Source organism: Zingiber officinale, chromosome 8B (genome assembly GCF_018446385.1).
Source record: "Zingiber officinale cultivar Zhangliang chromosome 8B, Zo_v1.1, whole genome shotgun sequence".
NCBI classification, from domain to species: Eukaryota; Viridiplantae; Streptophyta; class Magnoliopsida; order Zingiberales; family Zingiberaceae; genus Zingiber; species Zingiber officinale.
Window position 1 is genome coordinate 4,213,568 of NC_056001.1, and position 22,232 is coordinate 4,235,799.

General features: G+C 36.3%; 1 long non-coding RNA gene and 2 other non-coding genes across 3 annotated transcripts; 2 read left to right on the plus strand and 1 right to left on the minus strand.

Moving 5' to 3' along the window:
* Positions 1-309: 309 nt before the first annotated feature.
* LOC122017515 lies at positions 310-1,787 on the minus strand. Its single transcript, XR_006121388.1, has 3 exons — positions 1,323-1,787; positions 1,075-1,207; positions 310-736 (listed from the first exon to the last, which is right to left on the minus strand). It is a non-coding gene; the product is annotated as an uncharacterized LOC122017515 (long non-coding RNA).
* A 99-nt stretch (positions 1,788-1,886) lies between these two features.
* Positions 1,887-2,082, plus strand: LOC122018158. Its single transcript, XR_006121622.1, has one exon. It is a non-coding gene; the product is annotated as a U2 spliceosomal RNA (small nuclear RNA).
* A 15,130-nt stretch (positions 2,083-17,212) lies between these two features.
* LOC122018154 lies at positions 17,213-17,409 on the plus strand. Its single transcript, XR_006121618.1, has one exon. It is a non-coding gene; the product is annotated as a U2 spliceosomal RNA (small nuclear RNA).
* The last annotated feature ends 4,823 nt before the right edge of the window (positions 17,410-22,232 follow it).

Consider the following 22,232-nt stretch of genomic DNA (forward strand, 5'->3'; position numbering starts at 1 on the left):
TGTATGTTTGCAACATCAACGACAACAACCACAACTTGTCTCTGATACCAACTGTCACAGGGTTATGCAACACAAGGAATTATTGTAGATTTCCCACGCTTGTGCAAGTACACTCGCACGCCAAACCAATTTTTGATGTCTTGTGCTTGATTATGTTTTCAAGGAATATAACTAGCAAGAACCAAGCATGCATATGCAGAAACAAAAGCAACACACAATTACGGGCTACGCTGCCTAACCTTGCACCAACACGATAGTTTACAATACAAGGAAAAATCTGCAAATGACTTACACACAAGAAGGCTCATCACTTCTAAATGTCCATGCCTTGCACAGCTCATGACTCATATAAACGAAATGCATTACAACAACGACTACAGAATTCAAGTAACCGTCATACATAGTTGCCTTCACTAATGATGACAGGTGTCACCGCCACGGCTACAGAATTCAATCGTCAAACATAACTGCCTTCATTAATGCTGACAAGTGTCACCGCCACATGCATGTAGTAGGATGTCCGAATGCCACTTGTCTTGGTTATCTTGTTCATTTTATTTTATACCAAGTATTCAAAAATCAAATGTTCACAAAGTAAATTGGAAAATGCTCACCTTTATCAATGTTCTTGATTAACCATCATTCTATTAGAGGAAGAATACCTTGCAATATGCCGTAGTTGGGATTCAAACTTGAAGTGTTTGATTAGCCGCTAGAGTGCTTGACCACCAAAGCCCTGAGGCAGTAATTAATTATCTTGTTCATCAAATAGCATAAAGTGACCGTAGGCTGTAGATATCAAAGCGTCAGAGGCAACACTATCACCAAAAAATACACCCAAACTGTCTAAAAAATGCAACTACTACAATCCCCTAAGGGACACAGATTTATTCCCGCTGTTAAGCAATTCATAGTTTCTGACTACAGAGACATGCTTTCTAATTAATTTTATTCACACGAATTAAAACACTAGGAAGTAGGAATGGAGTTTGCATACACCTTGGTAAAAGAAAGAAAAGCAAACAGACAAGGAAAAGTCTGACACTTTGTAACAAATGTGATTGGAAGAACCACCTTTAAATTTTGGGGAAATAACTTCAAAAGCAGTTCATCCAGAGATCTTGGTCCGCCGGCAGCAGATGATGAGTAGCAGATGGAGTAGTGGATTGTGTCACGTAACAGTGCGCCAGCAGAAATTTAAAAGCAGCTGTCAAATTTCAAAAGCATGCATCAACTTATAGATAATTAAAATTTTCGTAATACCAGATACTATAATATCCCAACCGAAACTAGGATGAGAACCATACTCTAAGGAACCATACCTCATTTTAGTCCCTAAGGAACACGGACTCTCCAGTAGCTACCACCAAGACAAGGATGCCTCGAGAGCCGCTAGGTTGTCGCATTGATGCCGCCGGTAGCAGATGAAATAACGGAACCCAATGAACTCGCAGGACTGGCACTGGAAGAGAGGCGGCGGCGGATGACGAGCCAAGCGAATCAGGGAATTACACCGAAAGGTGTCTTCGTCAGAGAAAGGGAAGACTACCATCTTCAAGGCAGGTAATGGGGAGGGTTGCAGAGTCAAGCTATGCGCGGCTAGGGAAAAGAAGAAGAAACCCTAACTTTGTTGTTTTTTTTAAGAAGCAAAAATCACGCAGCTTGCTTTCCCGATTTCGTAGAGTGGCAGTGAGAGCGTCTTTGTTTCTTCGAGATGTGAGACTCTTCGTTTCTCGCGGCCATCAAGCCATAGCTAAGCAGACGTCTGCTCGTCTGCAGTGATTGTAGATGTGAACGATAACTGACTTTAGTCCCACATTGAAAGTTTTCTCTACGTACATTGAGAAAGAGAAGATAAAAAAAAGTGATGTGCACCACAACAACTCATACCTTTCTCGGCCTTTTGGCTAAGATCAAGTGTAGTATCTGTTCTTATCAGTTTAATATCTGATACGTGGACCATTGGTTCACTATGATATTAAATTAATTTTTGATTGGGGAGGGCCCATAACAATAGCTTGCTATTGGGGTTCTTACGCGCGCCTATATGTTGCACTATTATATAGGCCTGGCGCACCCTACCAAGTTATTTTAAATATTTGATTTTGTTATTCAAATCAATAGTTCTTCATTATATTTTTTTATCATGATATTTAATTAATAATTTAGATTTTTAAATAATTAATTTTAGTAAAATTTAAAATTAAATTATGTTAATAATTTTTTATTTTTACATTCATACTTATTTTAAAATTTATTAATAATTTTTTATTATATAAATAATATGTATTCTTTAATTTTATATTTTTGGATTGAGTGGAAAAGCCTCTATACATATTTTTTTTTTGGCTAAGATAAAGTGTTATATTTATTTTTATTGTTACATTTACTACTGTATTAGCCTGACACGCTAAATCTAATTTATAAATCTATATGCTACTAATTTATACTTATTCATATATTATAGTATTATAGAAATAATATGTACGCATGATGACTAAACTAATTTTCTTTAATTATTTGAAGGTGAAATTTATCTCTACATGTTGGAAGTCAAGGTTATATTATATATACCCATATGAGAGTGCGATGGATAGAGATCCTTAGTTGTTAATATCTTTAAATTTAATGCTAGAAAGTTTAGATACCACGTTAATTTATTCAAATGAAAATGAGACTTTTTGACATTATTTTAAATTTTAAACTAAATGGTGGTTTGAGCAACAAAATAATGAACTAAGTGGTTTTGTTTTACCATTTTGTTTACCGGTCACACGATTGTTAAGAATGGAGGTCAGGTTTTGTACCATTTCTTTGAATGGAGATCAATATTTGTATAATGTCTTGGGTTTTTTTTACTCAGACATCTCAATCAGCACAGATAGACGTCTAATCTAGCATAATTCGAACATATGTCATGTGAATAAATGATTGTGTAAATGAAGTCGAATAATTCAAAGTGGTCTCTGTATATAGTTTCTAGTTAATTAGAGGAGAATAGATTTATTATAATGAAACATAATTAAATTTCAAGAGATATGAGGGTGACAGATCCCTTACAATAAGAGAGATCAAATTTAAATGGGCAAATGCCTTGGAGAAAAAAATTCTTCTAACTCCTAGCAACTTAACGGTCGAATATAAACTAACAAATGAATTTATCTTTACTCACGTAACTTAAGAATAGATAATAAAAAATACCTACAATAAAAATACTCACTTTTTATTGCAATGACCACTAAAATAGATTAATTGACTATTTTATTAGACTATGCATGAATAACTCTCTTAAATTACTTATCATAATCATTTTGTTAATCTTGTTTTTCTGATTGAATTTAAGGTATAAGTTGAACATGACTTTCTTTTTACCAAAATGAAATAGTTTGGTACATGAAATAATCATTAGTACCATTTTACTTAAATATCTATGTCAGCGTACTAAATATAAAATTTATCTTAAATTTTATATACATTTTTTTACATTAATTACCCTATTTATTCCTTAAATTTATAGTTTATGAATAGTACTTTTAATTTCTAAATTTAGGGAATTAAATTCATTCCCTAACCATTAAAATATCAATTAATTTGAAAAAATAAATGAAATGAATTGGGTAATGAAAAACAAATATTATATAACGAGAGAGAAAAATAATAAAAAAAATAGAAGAGAGATAAAACTAATAATAAAAAAATAAAGATCATGAAAATTTTAGAGTAGTTAATATAATGTGTAGTGAAAAATAATTATCTAAATTTAATAAAATAAATGGTTTATCTGAAATTTTAGGGATATTATAGAAAAATTGATGTATATGTTTTTAATACTGCGTGAAATAGATAATACTGTCAATAATGTCATGTAAGCAAATTGTTCTACGTAACTAAAGTCTAAATTACAATTAGTTGTCTCGGGGCAACAGTTGTTGGGGGGGCGGGGGGGTGGGTTGGGGGGGTTGAATCGAGATGGCGTGTCGGGTCAACCAAGGATGACTCCCGCGCGGCTACACTCGGTGGCCGAGTTCTGACGACTCTTGGCTACGCTCGGTGGTCGATTTCCAGCTACTTCCGACTCTAGGCTACGTTTGGTGTCTGATTCCCAACTACTCCAAGCTACATTCGTTGGCCAACTCCCGACAACTCCCAACTTCGGGTTACTCCATGCTGCCGATTATAGACTGTCGACTCTCGACTCATGCTTCGGCACCCTCAAACTAAACTGAAACAGTCTCAACTATAAAGAACTAGAGTAAAGAAGTGTTACATTATTCCTTGAAATAATATGTACGCGTGATGACTAATTTATCTTTAATTATTTGAACGTGAAAATTAAATCTGTAGAAAGCTGCATGTTGGTAGTCAAGGTTATATAATATATACCCATGTGAGAGTCTGATTGAGATCGTTAGTTGTTAATATCTTTAAATTTAATGCTATGAAAGTTTAAGATACCTCGTTAATTTATTCAAATAAAAATGAGACTTTTTGACAATATTTTAAAATTTAAAGTAAATGGTGGTTTGGGCAACAAAATAATGAACTAAGTGGTTCAGTTTTACCATTTTGTTTACCAACGATTGCTAAGAGTGGATGTCAGGTTTTGTACCATTTCTTAGAATGATGATCAATTTTTGTACAATGTCTTGGATTTTTTTTTTAATCAGACATCCCAATTAGCACGGATAGACGTCTAATCTAGTATAATTTGAACATATGTCATGTGAATAAATAACTGTACGGAGGAGGTCAAGTATTCAATGTGGTCTCAACATACAGTATCTAATTAATTATAGGATGACAAATTTTTTATAATTGGATATGAGAGTAACAAATTTATTCCAATGAGACATAAATCAAATCTTGATGGACATGCCCTGGATAAAAAATTTCTCCAAATCCTTGCCACTTGACAGTCAGCTATAAACTGACCAGGTGAGGTAGTAGATGAAGCAGAGAGGAATAGAGAGTGGTGGATTCAATCCGTTCTCTTCATCTTCTAGCCAGCGATCATCCTTCGTCGAAGCTCCGATCATGCCCAGGATTTGAGAGTGCTTCCTGCTGTGCATTCTTTGTTCTGATACTGCTGATTGATCCCACCAGATTAGAGCTCATCTGATCAATCTTCAATATTCTATAAGATCTAGATTACTTTGCTAGGATCTATGAGTGCTTGGAGGTATTCCCAGCTCACCTGAGTCCATTTCTTCTCTTCATTTCATTTCATTTCAAAATTCTGTTATGTTCTATTTCTAGTATAGTTTTAAGATCTGTAGCCGTTTAATTTTGAGATCTACATTGTCTAAGTTAGCTGAATTCTTAGATCTGCTACTTCCTTTCGTTTTTACTGAGTGCTTGTTGAATCTCTGAGTATAGATCTGAATATGTTTTTGATTGGATCCAATCACTGCTCATCTGGATTTGAGTTCCTGTTATTCTTTTTCATTTGGTTTTCTTCGCCGATTAATGCTGCTTTTGGTTCATTTTCCTTAACGAAACGGAAACCCCATAGAAGCATGTATAAAGATTTGATTTAACAGTTATAACACTTTTATTAGGTGTTTGGGATATGAACTTGGGTTACCTTTCACTATGCTAGTTAAGGGTAGATTCTAAGATATATTTGTTGGTAATTTTGAGAGCATGAAAACTAAAGCGAAATAATGCGGTAATTATAGTCACTTACAGTGATCTCCCGAAGTCGCAACTGAAGACCCGCCGGAGACGTCGCTACTTCTGTCGCCGAGAAGATCACCACACGGAACCGTCTCGAACTCTTCCACAAACCAAATCCCATCCTCTGGGTGTTCCCTCTGCTCGCCGATCTCCTCGCAAAGCTCTCTGATCACCTCCACAGCGCTCGTTCGTTCTTCACCCCCGATCACGATTCCACTTGGACGCCATCTTATATAGCTAGCAAAACATCGGCTACCAATCGATGCTTTGATGACTAGCTTTCAATGGAGGAAGATGAAGGATCGACACCCCTTCATCTTCCCCACATTGCAACTGATGCAACGTCTAACATCTCCCACTCGTCCAAGTCAATCCATATAGTCACGTAGACCATGTCAATCACATAGACTACAAGATGATCATGTCACGAAGACTAGTACGAAATTAGTCACAAAGACTAAATAAGTCACGTAGACTTTATGAGGATCAAGTCACGAAGACCAGAGCAAAATTTAGTCACAAAGACCAAATAAGTCACGAAGACTTTATGAGGATCAAGTCATGAAGACCAGAGCAAAATTTAGTCACAAAGACCAAATAAGTCACGTTGACTTTATGAGGATCCAGTCACGAAGACCAGAGCAGAATTTAGTAACAAAGACCAAATAAGAACATCCATTCTATACATTAGGAAAAATGGTTTGTGCGACAGCAAGCACAGTGAGCATTCAATTGCTAAGAAGATTGTCACACCTGACTTAGCTGCTCCATAGAACAAATCAGAGACATAAATGTCCATAGAACGAATCAAAGACATAAATGACTTGCTTTTACCCCAGATTAAATTTTTTACATCATTATAAACATCTCTAATCCCTCATATTGACCTTATGTCAAGAGCATGTTCAATATCTCCAATCAAACAAATTATTCGCAATTACATTTTATGTACTGAATTAAAAATGTAACCGGTAGCAGTGAATAAATGTCACAGATGTAAATCAATCTTAACCTTTCTTTTTAGCTAGAATTCATTCATTCTAATCAGTCGCTTTCCTAGTTATGCTCCATAGACCGAATCATCCATAGCCAATAGGAAACATGCTAAAGTAGCAGACACTGATCAAAACTTCAAGTAGACAGCTAAATAGTCACTTAGGGCAAAATCGAGATTAACTTATAATCTCTAGGGTCTCACATAGTAGAGAAACAGAGATCCATTCTCCTACTACCCTTCTTGTCGCCATAGCACATGTGGTATGAATCACATGCAACGATATTATTCTCTTTTCCAAAAAAAAAATGCATATTTTTTCCAAAATTTAACATCGTACAGATTTCGATCTAGACATTCCCAATGTCTAATCCTGAATTCAACATATGAATTCTAATATGGCCTCAAGCAGATTCAATAAATGGTGGGTGCATTTACTTCAATCATTACACAAATGATCTCATCTTGACACAAATGTCAAGGCGACCTTAACTTATGTGTATGTCTCTATTCACAACTACATAAGCCGTCCCATAAGCAACGGTCCTACCCCTATTTGTACTTAACAAATAGAGTTGATTGTCCATGTGAGTGGACCAATCTCAATCTGTCAACATGCTTATCGAGACTTTTATTCGAATGTAACCGAGACATATACACTGAATAGATCATGGTATTTTTCATTTATCAAAATGTCTTTACAATTGTTACATTCTTCGAAGTCCCAAAGACTTCACATGCCCATGAAATGACTCTTTAGTCAATGGCTTAGTAAAAGGATCAGCAAGGATATTCTGTGTAGGAATGTACTCAAGAATAATCTTTTTCTTGTCAACAATATCTCTGACAAAATTATACGTAATTTTTATATGCTTGCCTTTGCTGTGGTATTTGGGATCCTGGAAAAAGCTATCGCAGCTTGACTGTCACAGTACACAGTAACAGGACTCCTACTATCCTCAGCAATCCTCAGATGCTTCAGGAACCTTCTTAGCCAGACAGCCTCTTGCACTGCCGCTGCACAAGCCACATACTCAGCTTCCATTGTCGACAAGGCTACACAAGTCTGCTTCTTGCTGTTCCATGAGATGGCGCCACCATTCAGCAAGAAGACATAGCCAAATGTGGATTTCCTGTCATCAAGGTCCCTTGCCCACTCTGCAGTTGAGTAGCCACTAAGGCTCATATCTGATCTTGGGAAACAGAGACAATAATCAGCTGTTCCTTTAAGATATCTGAATATCCTCTTCACCGCTTTCCAGTGTCTCGATTCTGTGTTTGACTAAAAACGACTAACTAAGCCAACAACATAGCTTATATCGGGACGGGCACACAACATAGTGTACATCAAACTACCAATGGCATTGGCATATGGTTTCTTCTTCATTTCGACTATTTCCTCAGGAGTCTTGGGATACATACTTTTGCTCAAGATAGTACCTTTCGCTATAGGCGTCTGTTCAATGTTGCAATCTGACATATTGAAGTGTTGTAGCATCTTAGTGATATAAGCTTCTTGAGACAAACCCAAAAGCCTCTTTGATCGGTCTTTAACGATCTTTACTCCTAAGATGTACTATGTTTCTCCCATATCTATTATGTCAAATTGTGATGAAAAGCCAACTTTTGACTTCTATCACACACTTTATGTCGCTTCCAGCTATTAGCATATCATTAATATATAATGATAAAATGACAAGCTTTCCTTTTTCTTTTATAGGTAAACACAATGATCCTCATTGATCATTTCGAAACCATAAGACAATATTACTTCATTAAATCTTATGTTCCATTGTCTTGACGCTTGCTTTAGCCCATATATAGACTTCCGAAGTCTACATACTCTTTTCTCTTGACCTTCAGCAACATAATCTTCTAGTTGTACCATATATATTTTTTCGTCAAGATTACCATTAAGGAAAGCCGTTTTTACATCCATCTGATGTAATTCCATGTCATATTGTGCTACGTTAGCTAGAATGACACGTATTGACAGAAACTTTACAACTGGGGAGAACGTCTCTTCAAAGTCAATACCCTCTATTTGGGTATATCCTTTTGCAACTAATCGATCTTTGTATCGATTAATCGATCCATCTGCTTTCCTCTTTACTTTGAGAATCCACTTATTACCAATAGCCCTTCGGTCCGGAGGAAGATCGACTAAATCCCAAACTTGATTCTTTCTCTTTGACTCCATTTCTTCATCCATTGCAATTTTCCATTCTTTTCTAACTGAGCTTCTCAAAGCTTCCTCAACTGTTCGAGGTTCCTCATCGTCGACTGGGAGAACCATCAATGCCTCATTCTCAATATCAAACCTTCTCCGAGGAATAATCTGACGACTACTTCTTCGAAGGTTAGACTGTTGAGAAACTGACTCATTCAGTGGCAAATTACTCCCACTCGGTTGACTAGATTCAGGCATCTCCAGATCTGTTGATAAAGGAACATTATCCTCCTCCTCTATCTCATATAGAGGAATTGTCTTATCAACTTCACCTCGTATTGGGAACTCAGTTTCTAGAAAAGTAGCATCTCTTGACTCTATTTCAAAGTTGGTTCAATCTTGTCGTTCACCAATAAAAACATAACCCTTAGAAGTCTCAGAGTACCTTATAAAGATACACTTCTTACCTCTGGGTCCTAATTTTCCATATTCGTGAGTCTTATCATGAACGTAGGCTGCTGACCCCCAAGGTCTCAGATTACTCAAATCCGGCTTTCTGCCTATCCAACGTTCATGTGGGGTAGATGGAACTGACTTTGAAGGCACTTTGTTAAGTATATAGGTCGCAACTAATAATGCATCTCCCCAAAAGGAGATTGACAAATTAGCCTGTTCCATCATAGATCTAACCATTTCAAGAAGAGTCCTATTTCTTCTTTCAGCAACCCCATTTTACTGTGGAGTTCCAGGGATAGTTAGCTATCTAATAATCTCTTTCTCATTACACATTGTCTTGAACTGATTAGACAAATATTCTCCTCCATGGTCAGTGAGCAAGGTTTTAACCTTAGGTTCCAATTGATTCTCAACTTCGTTCAAGTAATGAATAAAGCAATCCAATGCTTCAGATTTGTGAGAAATCAAATACACATGACCAAAAAGTGTGAAGTCATCGATAAATGTAATGAAATAAGAACTCCCATTTCTAGCCTTCACATTCATTGAACCACAAATATCCAAATGAATTAATTGCAATGGTGATTCAGCCCTAATAGCCTTACCAAATGGTTTTCTAGTCGTCTTTCCCACAAAACAATGCTCACATATAGACAAGTTAATTTTAGCATGAGTGCCTAAAAGACCCTCCTTAGCTAATCTATTCATTCGTTCTTGTCCTATATGTCCCAATCTAGCATGCCAAATTTCATCATTAACATCAGCATTACTAGTAAAAGTAATGTTTGAAAAGCAACTATTATTATTTGGTTCTACATCAAGAACCATAAAATCATTTGTTATATAACCATATCCAATTAACACAGAGTTAATTCGAAGTTCCACACAACGGCTATAAAAATTTACATTGTAACTTAAATCAAGAAGACAAATAACGGAAACCAGATTCCGTTGAATCTCAGAAACGTATAGGACATCATGTAAAAACAAGGTGCCTCCACCATGTAGGTTGAGCTTGTAAGTGCCAATTCCTTTGACTTCAATTCTTGTATTGTTTCCTACATATATCCATTTGTTGCCAGCTGGTACCCGACGGTACTCCACATATGTAGCTCGATCACGAGCTACGTGGTTCGTTGCTCCTGAATCTACAATCCACAAAGGATACGAATCAGCTAACAACACTGTACTTGCAACATATCGCTCGTGGAAAGAAGACAAAAATGGATCTACCGTTTTAGGCTCAGTACAATTCCGAGCAAAATGACCCTTCTTACCACAGTTGAAGCAAGTCAACCTGCTCTTAGGTTTTTGTCCATATTTCTTTCCTTTCTTCTTGATTTGGTTTTTCGCAGCAACAGCATTAGCTTCCTTTCCTTTCCCCTTTCCTTTCTTAAACCACTTGTTCTTATTCTTGGAACCAGAACCTTCAACTACAAAAGCTTGACCCGAAATCCTTGCGGATTCAATCCTCTCCGCCTCAAGTTTCACATGGCGTGAGACATTAGTGAAAGTCTTGATACTCTCGCTATGGGTCAAGTTCTGTTTCATCGTTTCCCAAGAATCAGGAAGGGAACAGATAACTGTCTGAACCTGTTGTTCATCGATCAACATATAACCAGCAGTCTTAAGCTCTCGAATCATGTTACCCATCTCCCTGAGATGTTGGGCCATGGTAACATTCGAGTGCTTTTTATAACTATCAAACTTGATAGTTAGCTGACGGAGCTTACTCAGACTGACTCCACTGTACTTCTCTCTAAGGGCTACCCATACAGCATGAGCCAATGGTAATGTCTCATATTCAAACACCAGGTCATCCACCATTGAACTAATCAATATTCCCTTAGCAATGGAGTCCTTCCTTTTCCATGCCTTATAGGCATCAAGGTCACGTCTGTGCTGTGCTGAAGAACCATCAACCGGTTCCTCAATAATTTGGTTTACAGCCTCTAGAACTTCTTGTTCCTCAAGAACATATTGTATCTTGATGTGCCAAATTTTGTAGTTATTCCCATATAATTTCTCACCCTTATTGAGTTCAGCTATGATGTTTTTAGTTGCCATGATCTACATAAATAAATAAATTATTTATTATTTCAGTGTAATTCATATATGTGCAATTAATCATTGACTCAGTGTAAATTAGAATTAGTTTACAAAATAAAGTGATAACATTATTTCCACTCATCATTTGTATGTTCTAATCTAATCAACATTGATCAATTTTATTGCACACATCTCATCTAATGAACGAATTATTTTTCATATGAACTAATCATATGGATATATGAACTAATCATATCATGAAATGAACTAATAATTTCCAAGTTAGTCAACATATAACATAACTTTTATTATATAATTCTGTTCGTACAAAACAACAGAAATTATTACATGACTCAAAACTAGATGAGCTAACACTGTTCGTACATAACGACAGTAAACAGAACACTTATAGACTAGATAAGCTAGCACTACTCCCACTAGGATAAATGCTAGAGCAGTGGGTAATTGCATCCCGTTCATCCCGGATTCTATGATGGGTGGATCAGCCTTAGATGTATCCATCAGATCCATTTCTGGATCTTCTATACACTCTTGAGGATCCTCCTCTGATTCTTCTGGATCCATCTCTAGATCCTCCTCGGGATCCTCTTCAAATTCTTCGAGTTTCATTTCCGGATCATCTTCAGATTCTTCGGGATTTGGATCCTCCTCAAAATCTTCAGAATCCATTTCTGGATCCTCCTCTGATTCTTCGAGGTCCATATTTTCGGGATCTGGATTCTCTTCAGATTCATCAGGACCCCATTCTAAATGAAGCAACTGTCTTCACATCTCTGAATATGAGATATGCCCATCAGAATCATCCCAAAGTTGGAATGCTATCTGCCTTAGATGTTCCGATAATGAATAAACCAGATACCATCTTCTTTCTGTTTCCTGGACTGGATACCTTCTTGCTCAAGATTCCAGAACAACCAATCGAGCTGACCAATAAGCCTATCGACTCCGTGATCCGGGTCATATTCCATCTTCTTGATCTCCTCCCACAGCTCATGTTGTCGTACATAGCGACCAGTCATCGTGTATATCATTCTTTGTATCTGAAATTGAAAATCATGATGTCAGTACAAAATCGACTGACCAGTAACAAAAATCGGTCAAATTCAATTCCCGCATATAGAACAAAATATACAGAATACACAAGCAATTAAGAAAAACAAATTTTCTTATTTTGGGGAGTCTCATGTGATTGACACATTGGATTGGTTGATCAGGAATCCTAATCTTAAGCTTAATCTATTGTCTTCATTAGAACTAATATAATTGGACCTATGTTCTGTTATTGTTTAAGCCCATTTGAGTCAATCACAGACTTATTAATCAAACTTAGGTTCGTTTGATTCGTCCAATTGCCCATTGGATTAAGTCTGACTCATTAGAACAAATCTAATGTTTCTGATCAAATCTGACACAACGGAACTAATCCGGTCATATTTGATCAGCCCAATTTCTGTAATCAAGATCACCCTAATTAATTCAATAATAAACCGAGCTGGTTAAACCAACAAAAAATTTGAACCAGCTTTAGGTATCATTGAATCAATTTGCTTTGCTTAAATCAATTAATAATTTAAATCAGACCTGGGTTTGATCGGCTAAGTTGGTCTGGTTCCATTTTCAATAAATTGAACCATAAATTAATTAAATATTTCTTTATTAATTAATAATACATTTCTATATGTATTTTAATTAATTAATAAATATATTTAATTAATCTCTGCTGTTCATGTACGTGAATAAAAAAACATGCACCTTTTTCTTTATTTTATACACGTTTTTTTTTGTTTTTTTTTTCACTGTGCACTTCTGTTCATGCATGCAAGAAAACGAACGATATACTTCGTCAAAAGCGAGCACTGTACATACCGTTTTTTTTTCTTTAATCGATTGAACAATCGATTAAATCACTGTGCACGATTTTTGAATCAATTGAGATTCTTGGATCGATTAAATTACTGTGTGCGATTTTTTTTCCTCCAATAGATTCACGAATCGATTCAACACATGAGTGAGGCACTGTGCCGTCAATTGAATCGATTTAATTCCTTATTCAATCGATTCAAATATTTGAATCGATTGAACAATCGATTAAAACAAAAAAAATGCGCACTGTTCGTGATTTTGAATCGATTAACCAATCGATTCAATTGATGAACAGTGTTACTGTTCATCTTCTTCTTCGCGACAGAAGAAGAAAAAACGCGAGCGTTTTCGCGTCGATTTCCATGCTTTCAAAACCATGCATGCTCTGATACCATTGTTGGTAATTTTGAGAGCACGAAAACTAAAGCGAAATAATGCGGTAATTATAATCACTTACAGTGATCTCCCGAAGTCGCAACTGAAGACCCGCCGGAGACGTCGCTGCTTCTGTCGCCGAGAAGATCACCACACGGAACCTTCTCGAACTCTTCCACGAACCAAATCCCAGCCTCTGGGTGTTCCCTCTGCTCGCCGATCTCCTCGCAAAGCTCTCTGATCACCTCCACAGCGCTCGCTCGCTCTTCACCCCCGATCACGATTGCTCTTTGACACCATCTTATATAGCTAGTAAAACATCGGTTACCAACCGATGCATTGATGGCTAGCTTTCAATGGAGGAAGATGAAGGATCGACACCCCTTCATCTTCCCAACGATGCAACTGATGCAACGTCTAACAATATTTTATTCCATTTTCTTGCGACACGATTGTTGGTTATCAAATTCGGCGCCGTTGCCGGAGGCCTTTGAGTGGGTTGCAGCTCTTTGATTGATAACTGTTGCATTGTTGTTACTTTGTTTGTGTTTCTTGGCAGCCGCTATGTAAGTGCAGTTTATGACTAGAAGCTCCATGAATTCTAGCGGTAAATTGATTCCTTTTGATTCAGAGATTTAAAGAACTTGTGCACACCGCAGGGCTAAAAGGGAACTGTCATCCATCCTTGTTTCTGATAATAGTTCTGAAAGTTTGAGTTCTGGGAGAAGAATGGCATGAAATAGCAATCAAACACTGAGGGATTTGGCATCATCTGATGGTTCAAACCAACCTCTATGCATCCAGTATCTAGAATTGGAGGTGGAGTTTGAGCTTAGATCAGGGATTATTCATTTGCTTCCTAAGTTTCATGGATTTACGGGTGAAGGTCCCAATAGGCATATGGAAGAGTTTCATATGGTTTTTTCCACAATGAAACCTCATGGAGTTTCAAAGGAGGTGGTTAAGCTCAGGGCCTTACCATTTTCTCTGGTTGATATTGCTAAAGATTGGTTATATTATCTCCTTTCAAGTATGATCACTAGTAGGAATGTTATGCGAAGAATGTTTAATTTTTCCCCGCCTCTAGAACAAATGCATTCAAAAAAAGCATCAGTGGAATCCAACAAGCTAATGGTGAGATACTCTATCAGTATTGGGAGAGATTCAAAAGGTTATGTGCTAGTTGTCCACAACACCAAATAAGTGAGCAGTTGCTTATTCAATATTTCTATGAGGGGTTGTTGAATATGGATAGAAGTTTGATTGATGCTGCTAGTGGTGGTGCATTGGTTAACAAGACTCTTATAGAAGCTAAGTAATTAATTGAAACCATGGCTGAAAATTATCAACAATTTACGGGTTCCTGAGAATGCCTTCGGTTCAAGGACTTTGAATTTTGATGAAGAAGAAGAGGCATTCATAGTCGACCCCAACCCCGACCACCTTCTTCAACAAATTCATCTCAAGCTCGAATCCTCCCACCTTGGATTTGAAATCTTCCCCCAAAAAAGTTGTCCACCTTTTCACGAATTCCGTTAGTTCTGCAACAGAACCAACATTGCTTTCAATAGAACACAACAAGCCCTCAACTTGTTGCCACAGCGATTCTGTTGGGCACCCCGAGGGAGCACCGAGTAATCCTTCCACACATCGCATTCTCAATTCAAGTTCCAGAATGCGATCACACACCGCATTGATACTTGAAAACGAATTGCTAGAATCTTTTGCCATGACTGTATGTTTGCAACGTCAACGACAACAACCACAACTTGTCTCTGATACCAACTGTCACAGGGTTATGCAACACAACGGATTATTGCAGAATTCCCACGCTTGTGCAAGTACACTCGCACGCCAAGCCAATTTTTGATGTCTTGTGCTTGATTATGTTTTCAAGGAATATAACTAGCAAGAACCAAGCGTGCATAGGCAGAAACAAAAGCAACACACAATTAACGGGGTACACTGCCCAACCTTGCACTAACACGATAATTTACAATACAAGGAAAAATCTGCAAATAGCTTACACACAAGAAGGCTCATCACTTCTAAATGTCCATGCCTTGTACAACTCATGGCTCATATAAACGAAATGCATTACAACAATGGCTACAGAATTCAAGTAACTGTCATACATAACTGCCTTCACTAATGATGATAGGTGTCACCGCCACGGCTACAGAATTCAAGTAACTGCCATACATAACTGCCTTCACTAATGCTGACAAGTGTCACCGCCACATGCATGTAGTAGGATGTCTGAATGCCACTTGTCTTGGATATCTTGTTCGTTTTTTTTTATACCAGGTATTCAAATGTCCGCAAAGTAAATTGGAAAATGCTCACGTTTATCAATGTTCTTAGATTAATCATCATCCTATTAGAGGAAGAATATCCCGCAATATGTCGTACTTGGAATTCAAACTTGAAGTGTTTGATTAGCCGCTAGAGTGCTTGACCACCAAAGCCCTGAGGCAGTAATTAATTATCTTGTTCATCAAATAGCATAGAGTGACCGTAGGCTGTAGATATCAAAGCGTCAGAGGCAACACTATCACCAAAAAATACACCCAAACTGTCTAAAAAATGCAACTACTACACACAGATTTATTCCCGCTGTTAAGCAATTCATAGATTCTCCTTCCCCATGAATTATCAAAAAGAACTAAGTTTCTGACTACAGAGATATGCTTTCTAATTAATTTTATTCACACGAATTAAAACACTAGGAAGTAGGAATGGAGTTTGCATACATCTTGGTAAAAGAAAGAAAAACAAACAGACAAGGAAAAGTCTGACACTTTGTAACAAATGTGATTGGAAGAACCACCTTTAAATTTTGGGGAAATAACTTCAAAAGCAGTTCATCCAGAGATCTTGGTCCGCCGGCAGCAGATGATGAGTAGCAGATGGAGTAGTGGATTGTGTCACGTAACAGTGCGCCAGCAGAAATTTCAAAAGCATGCATCAACTTATAGATAATTAAAATTTTCGTAATTCCAGATACTATAATATCCCAACCGAGACTAGGATGAGAACCATACCTCATTTTAGTCCCTAAGGAACACGGACTCTCCAGTAGCTACCGCCAAGAGAAGGATGCCTCGAGAGCCGCTAGGTTGTCTCATTGATGCCGCCGGTAGCAGATGAAATAACGGAACCCAATGAACTCGCAGGACTGGCACTGGAAGAGAGGCGGCGGCGGATGACGAGCCAAGCGAATCAGGGAATTACACCGAAAGGTGTCTTCGTCAGAGAAAGGGAAGACTACCATCTTCAAGGCAGGTAATGGGGAGAGTTGCAGAGTCAAGCTATGCGCGGCTAGGGAAAAGAAGAAGAAACCCTAACTTTGTTGTTTTTTTTAAGAAGCAAAAATCACGCAGCTTGCTTTCCCGATTTCGTAGAGTGGCAGTGAGAGCGTCTTTGTTTCTTCGAGATGTGAGACTCTTCGTTTCTCGCGGCCATCAAGCCATAGCTAAGCAGACGTCTGCTCGTCTGCAGTGATTGTAGATGTGAACGATAGCTGACTTTAGTCCCATATTGAAAGTTTACTCTACGTACATTGAGAAAGAGAAGATAAAAGAAAGTGATGTGCACCACAACAACTCATACCTTTCTCGGCCTTTTGGCTAAGATCAAGTGTAGTATCTGTTCTTATCAGTTTAATATCTGATACGTGGACCATTGGTTCACTATGATATTAAATTAATTTTTGATTGGGGAGGGCCCATAACAATAGCTTGCTATTGGGGTTCTTATGCGTCGCCTATATGTTGCACTATTATATAGGCCGGGCGCACCCTACCAAATCGGTTTAAATATTAAATTAAATTTTGTTATTGAAATCTTTAGTTGAACTTTTAACTAGGTTCTTCATTATTAGTTGTTTGTCATAATATATAATTAATAATTTAGATGTTTAAATAATTAACTTTAGCAAAATTTAAAATTAAATTATGTTAATATTTAATTATTTTTTACATTCAAAATTATTTTAAAAGTTATTAGTAATTTTTTATTATATAAATAATATGTATTCTTTAATTTTATATTTTAGGATTAAGTGGAAAAGCTTTTATTACATATTTTTGGATATTTTTTTGGCTAAGATAAAATATTATATTTATTTTTGTTGTTACATTATACTACTGTATTAGCCTGACACACTAAATCTAATTTATAAATCTATATGCTACTAATTTATACTTATTCATATATTATACTTTAGAAATAATATGTACGCGTGATGACTAAATTAATTTTCTTTAATTATTTGAACATTGAAACTATAGGTTATATTATATAGATAGAGATATTTAGTTGTTAATATCTTTAAATTTATTGCTATGAAAGTTTAAGATATCATGTTAATTTATTCAAATAAAAATGAGACTTTTTGACATAATTTTATATTTTAAATTAAATGGTGGTTTGAGCAACAAAATAATGAACTAAGTGATTCAATTTTACCATTTTGTTTACCGGTCACACGATTGCTAAGAATGGAGGTTTTGTACTATTTCTTTGAATAGAAATCAATTTTTGTATAATGTCTTGGTTTTTTTTTTTACTCAGACATCTCAATCAGCACGAATAGATGTCTAATCTAGTGTAATTCGAATATATGTCATGTGAATAAATGATTGTGTAAAGGAAGTCGTGATTCAAATTGGTCTCTGTATATAGTTTCTAGTTAATTAGAGGAGAATAGATTTATTATAATGAAACATAATCAAATTTCAAGAGATATGAGGGTGACAGATTGCTTACACTGGGAGAGATCAAATTTAAATAGGCACATGCCGGGGAGAAATAAATTCTTCTAACTCCTAGCAACTTAGCGGTCGACTATAAACTAACAAAGTAATTTATATTTATTCACATAACCTAAGAATAGATAATAAAAAAATACCTACCTACAATGAATATACTCACTTTTTTACGCAATCACCACTAAAATAGATGAATTGACTATTTTATCATACTATGCATGAATAGTCGACAAACTCTCTCAAATTACTTATCATAATCATTTTGTTAATCTAGTTTTTCTCGTTGAATAGTACCATTTTACTTAAATATCTATATCAGCGTACTAAATATAAAATTTATCTTAAATTTTATAGACATTTTTTTTACATTAATTACCTTATTTATTCCTTAAATTTATATTTTATGAATAGTATTTTTAATTTCTAAATTTAGGGAATTAAATTCATTCCCTAAACATTAAAATATCATTTAATTTGAAAAATAAAGGAAATAAATTGGGTAATGAAAAACAAATATTATATAACGAGAGAGAAAAATAATAAAATAATAGAAGAGAGATAAAAATAATAATAAAAATAAAGATCATGAAAATTTTAGAGTAGTTAATATAATATGTAGTGAAAAATAATTATCTAAATTTAATAAAATAGATGGTTTATCCGAAACTTTAAGGATATTATAGAAAAATTGATGTAAATGTTCTTAATACCGCGTGAAATAGATAATACTGTCAATGATGTCATGTAAACAAATTGTTCTACTTAACTAAAATCTAAATTACAATTAGTTGTCTCGGAGCTACAGTTGTCTGGTCACCAAGGATGACTCCCGGCTACACTCGGTCGCCGACTTCTGACGACTCATGGCTACCGCTCGGTGGTCGATTTCCAGCTACTTCCGACTCTAGGCTATGTTTGGTGTCCGATTCCCAGCTACTCCAAGCTACGTTCATTGGCCAACTCCCGACATCTCCCAACTTCGGGTTACTCCATGCTACCGATTACCAACTGTCGACTCTCGACTCATGCTTCAGCTCCCTCAAACTAAACTGAAACAGTCTCGGCTATTAAGAACTAGAGTAAAGAAGTGTTACACTATTCCTTGAAATAATATGTATGCGTGATGACTAATTTTCTTTAATTATTTGAATGTGGAAATTATATATGTAGAAAGCTGCATGTTGGAAGTCAAGGTTATATAATATATACTAATGTGAGAGTCCGATAGAGATCGTTAGTTGTTAATATATTTAAATTTAATGCTATGAAAGTTTAAGATACCTCGTTAATTTATTCAAATAAAAATGGGACTTTTTGACATTATTTTAAATTTTAAAGTAAATGATGGTTTGAGCAACAAAATAACGAACTAAGTGGCACAGTTTTACCATTTTGTTTACCGGTCACACGATTGCTAAGAATGGAGGTCATGTTTTGTACAATTTCTTTGAATGAAGATCAATTTTTGTAAAATGACTTGTTTTTTTTAATCAGACATCTCAATCAGCACGGATAGACGTCTAATCTAGTATAATTCGAACATATGTCATGTGAATAAATAACTGTGCGGAGGAGGTCGAGTATTAAATGTGGTCTCCATATACAATATCCAGTTAATTATAGGATGATAGATTTATTATAATGGGATATGAGAGTGACAGATTTATTACAATGAGACAGAAATCAAATCTCGATGGACACATGTCCTGGAGAAAAAATTTCTCCAAATCCTAGCCACTTGACGGTCAGATATAAACTGACCAGGTGAGGTTGCAAATGAAGCAGAGAGGAACAGAGAGTGGCGGATGCAATTCATTCTCTTCATCTTCTAGCCAGCGATCATCCTTCATCGAAGCTCCGATCATGCCCAGGATTTGAGACTGCTTCCTAATATGCATTCTTTGTTTTGATATTGTTGATTGATCCCACCGGATCAGAGCTCATCTGATCAATCTTCGTTATTCTATAAGATCTAGATTACTTTGCTAGGATCTATGAGTGTTTGGAGGTATTCCCAGCTCACCTAAGTTCATTTCTTCTCTTCATTTCATTTCTAAATTCTGTTATGTTGTTCTATTTCCAGTATAGTTTTAAGATCTGTAGTCGTTTAATTTTGAGATCTACATTGTCTGAATTAGCTGAATTCTTAGATTTGCTTCTTCCTTTCGTTTTTACTGAGTGCTTGTTGAATCTCTGAGTGTAGATCTGAATTTGTTTTTGAGTGGATCCAGTCACTGCTCATCTGGATTTGAGTTCTTGTTATTCTTTTTCATTTGGTTTTGTTCGCCGATTAATACTTCTTTTGGTTCAATTTCCTTAACTAAACGGAAACCCCATAGAAGCATGTATAAGGATTTGATTTAACAGTTATAACACTTTTGCAAGGTCTTTGGGAGATGAACTTGGGTTACCTTTCACTATGCTAGTTAAGGGTAGATTCTAAGATATATTTGATTTCATTTTCTTGCGACACGATTGTAGGTTATCAAATTTGGATTCATTGCCGGAGACCTTTAAGTTGGTTGCAGCTCTTAGATTAATAACTGTTGCATTGTTGTTACTTTGTTTGTGTTTCTTCATAGTCGATGTGTAAGTGCAGTTTATGACTAGAAGCTCCACGAATTCTAGCAGTAAATTGATTCCTTTTGATTCAGAGATTGAAAGAACTTGTGCACACCGCAGGGCTAAAAGGGAATTGTCATCCATCCTTGTTTCTGATAATAGTTCTGAAATTTTGAGTTCTGGGAGAAGAATGGCACGAAATAGCAATCAAACACCGAGGGATTTGGCATCATCTGATGGTTCAAACCAACCTCTATGCATCCAGTGTCTAGAATTGGAGGTGGTGTTTGAGGTTAGATCAGGGATTATTCATTTGCTTCCTAAGTTTCATGGAATTGTGGGTGAAGATCCCGATAGGCATTTGGAAGAGTTTCATATGGTTTGTTCCACAATGAAACCTCATGGAGTTTCAGAGGAGGTGGTTAAGCTCAGGGCCTTTCCATTTTCTTTGGTTGATATTGCTAAAGATTGGTTCTATAATCTCCCTTCAGGTACGGTCACTAGTTGGAATGATATGCGAAGAATGTTTAATTTTTCCCTGCCTCTAGAACAAATGCAATCAGAAAAAGCATCAGTGGAATCCAACAAGTTAATGGTGAGATACTCTATGAGTATTGGGAGAGGTTCAAAAGGTTATGTACTAGTTGTCCGCAACACCAAATAAGTGAACAGTCGCTTATTTAATATTTCTATGAGGGGTTGTTGAATATGGATAGAAGTTTGATTGATGCTGCTAGTGGTGGTGCATTGGTTAAAGAGACTCTTATAGAAGCTAAGTAATTAATTGAGACCATGGTTGAAAATTATCAACAATTTGGTACAAATCATGTAGTAGCAAGGGGGGTTCATGAGGCTCAAATAGTTTCTCCCGATCAGGATCGGGCGGTGAGCAGAATGGAGGAGATGTTGTCTAAGATGGACATAGTCACAAGGCAGTTAACATCACACCAACAACAACAGTCTTCTACAGAATTAGTTCAAGCAATGAGAGCTTGTGGTATTTGCTCTAGTACTCTTCATTTATCTGATACTTGTCCAGCCTTACAACGTGAGGATGTGTCTTGGATGCATGAACAATCATTAGCCACAGTGAATACATTTCCTGGCAGACCTCATTATCAACAAAATCAACAACAAAGGAGATATGATCCCTTATCCTCTACTTATAATCCTGGATGGAGAGGTTATCCAAACTTCAGGTATGGTAATCCAATGGCAGCTCAACAACCAAATAGTCAGCCATATCAGAGCTTCTATCAGAGAGCTCATGGTTTTTATCAAAATTCTGTTCCAA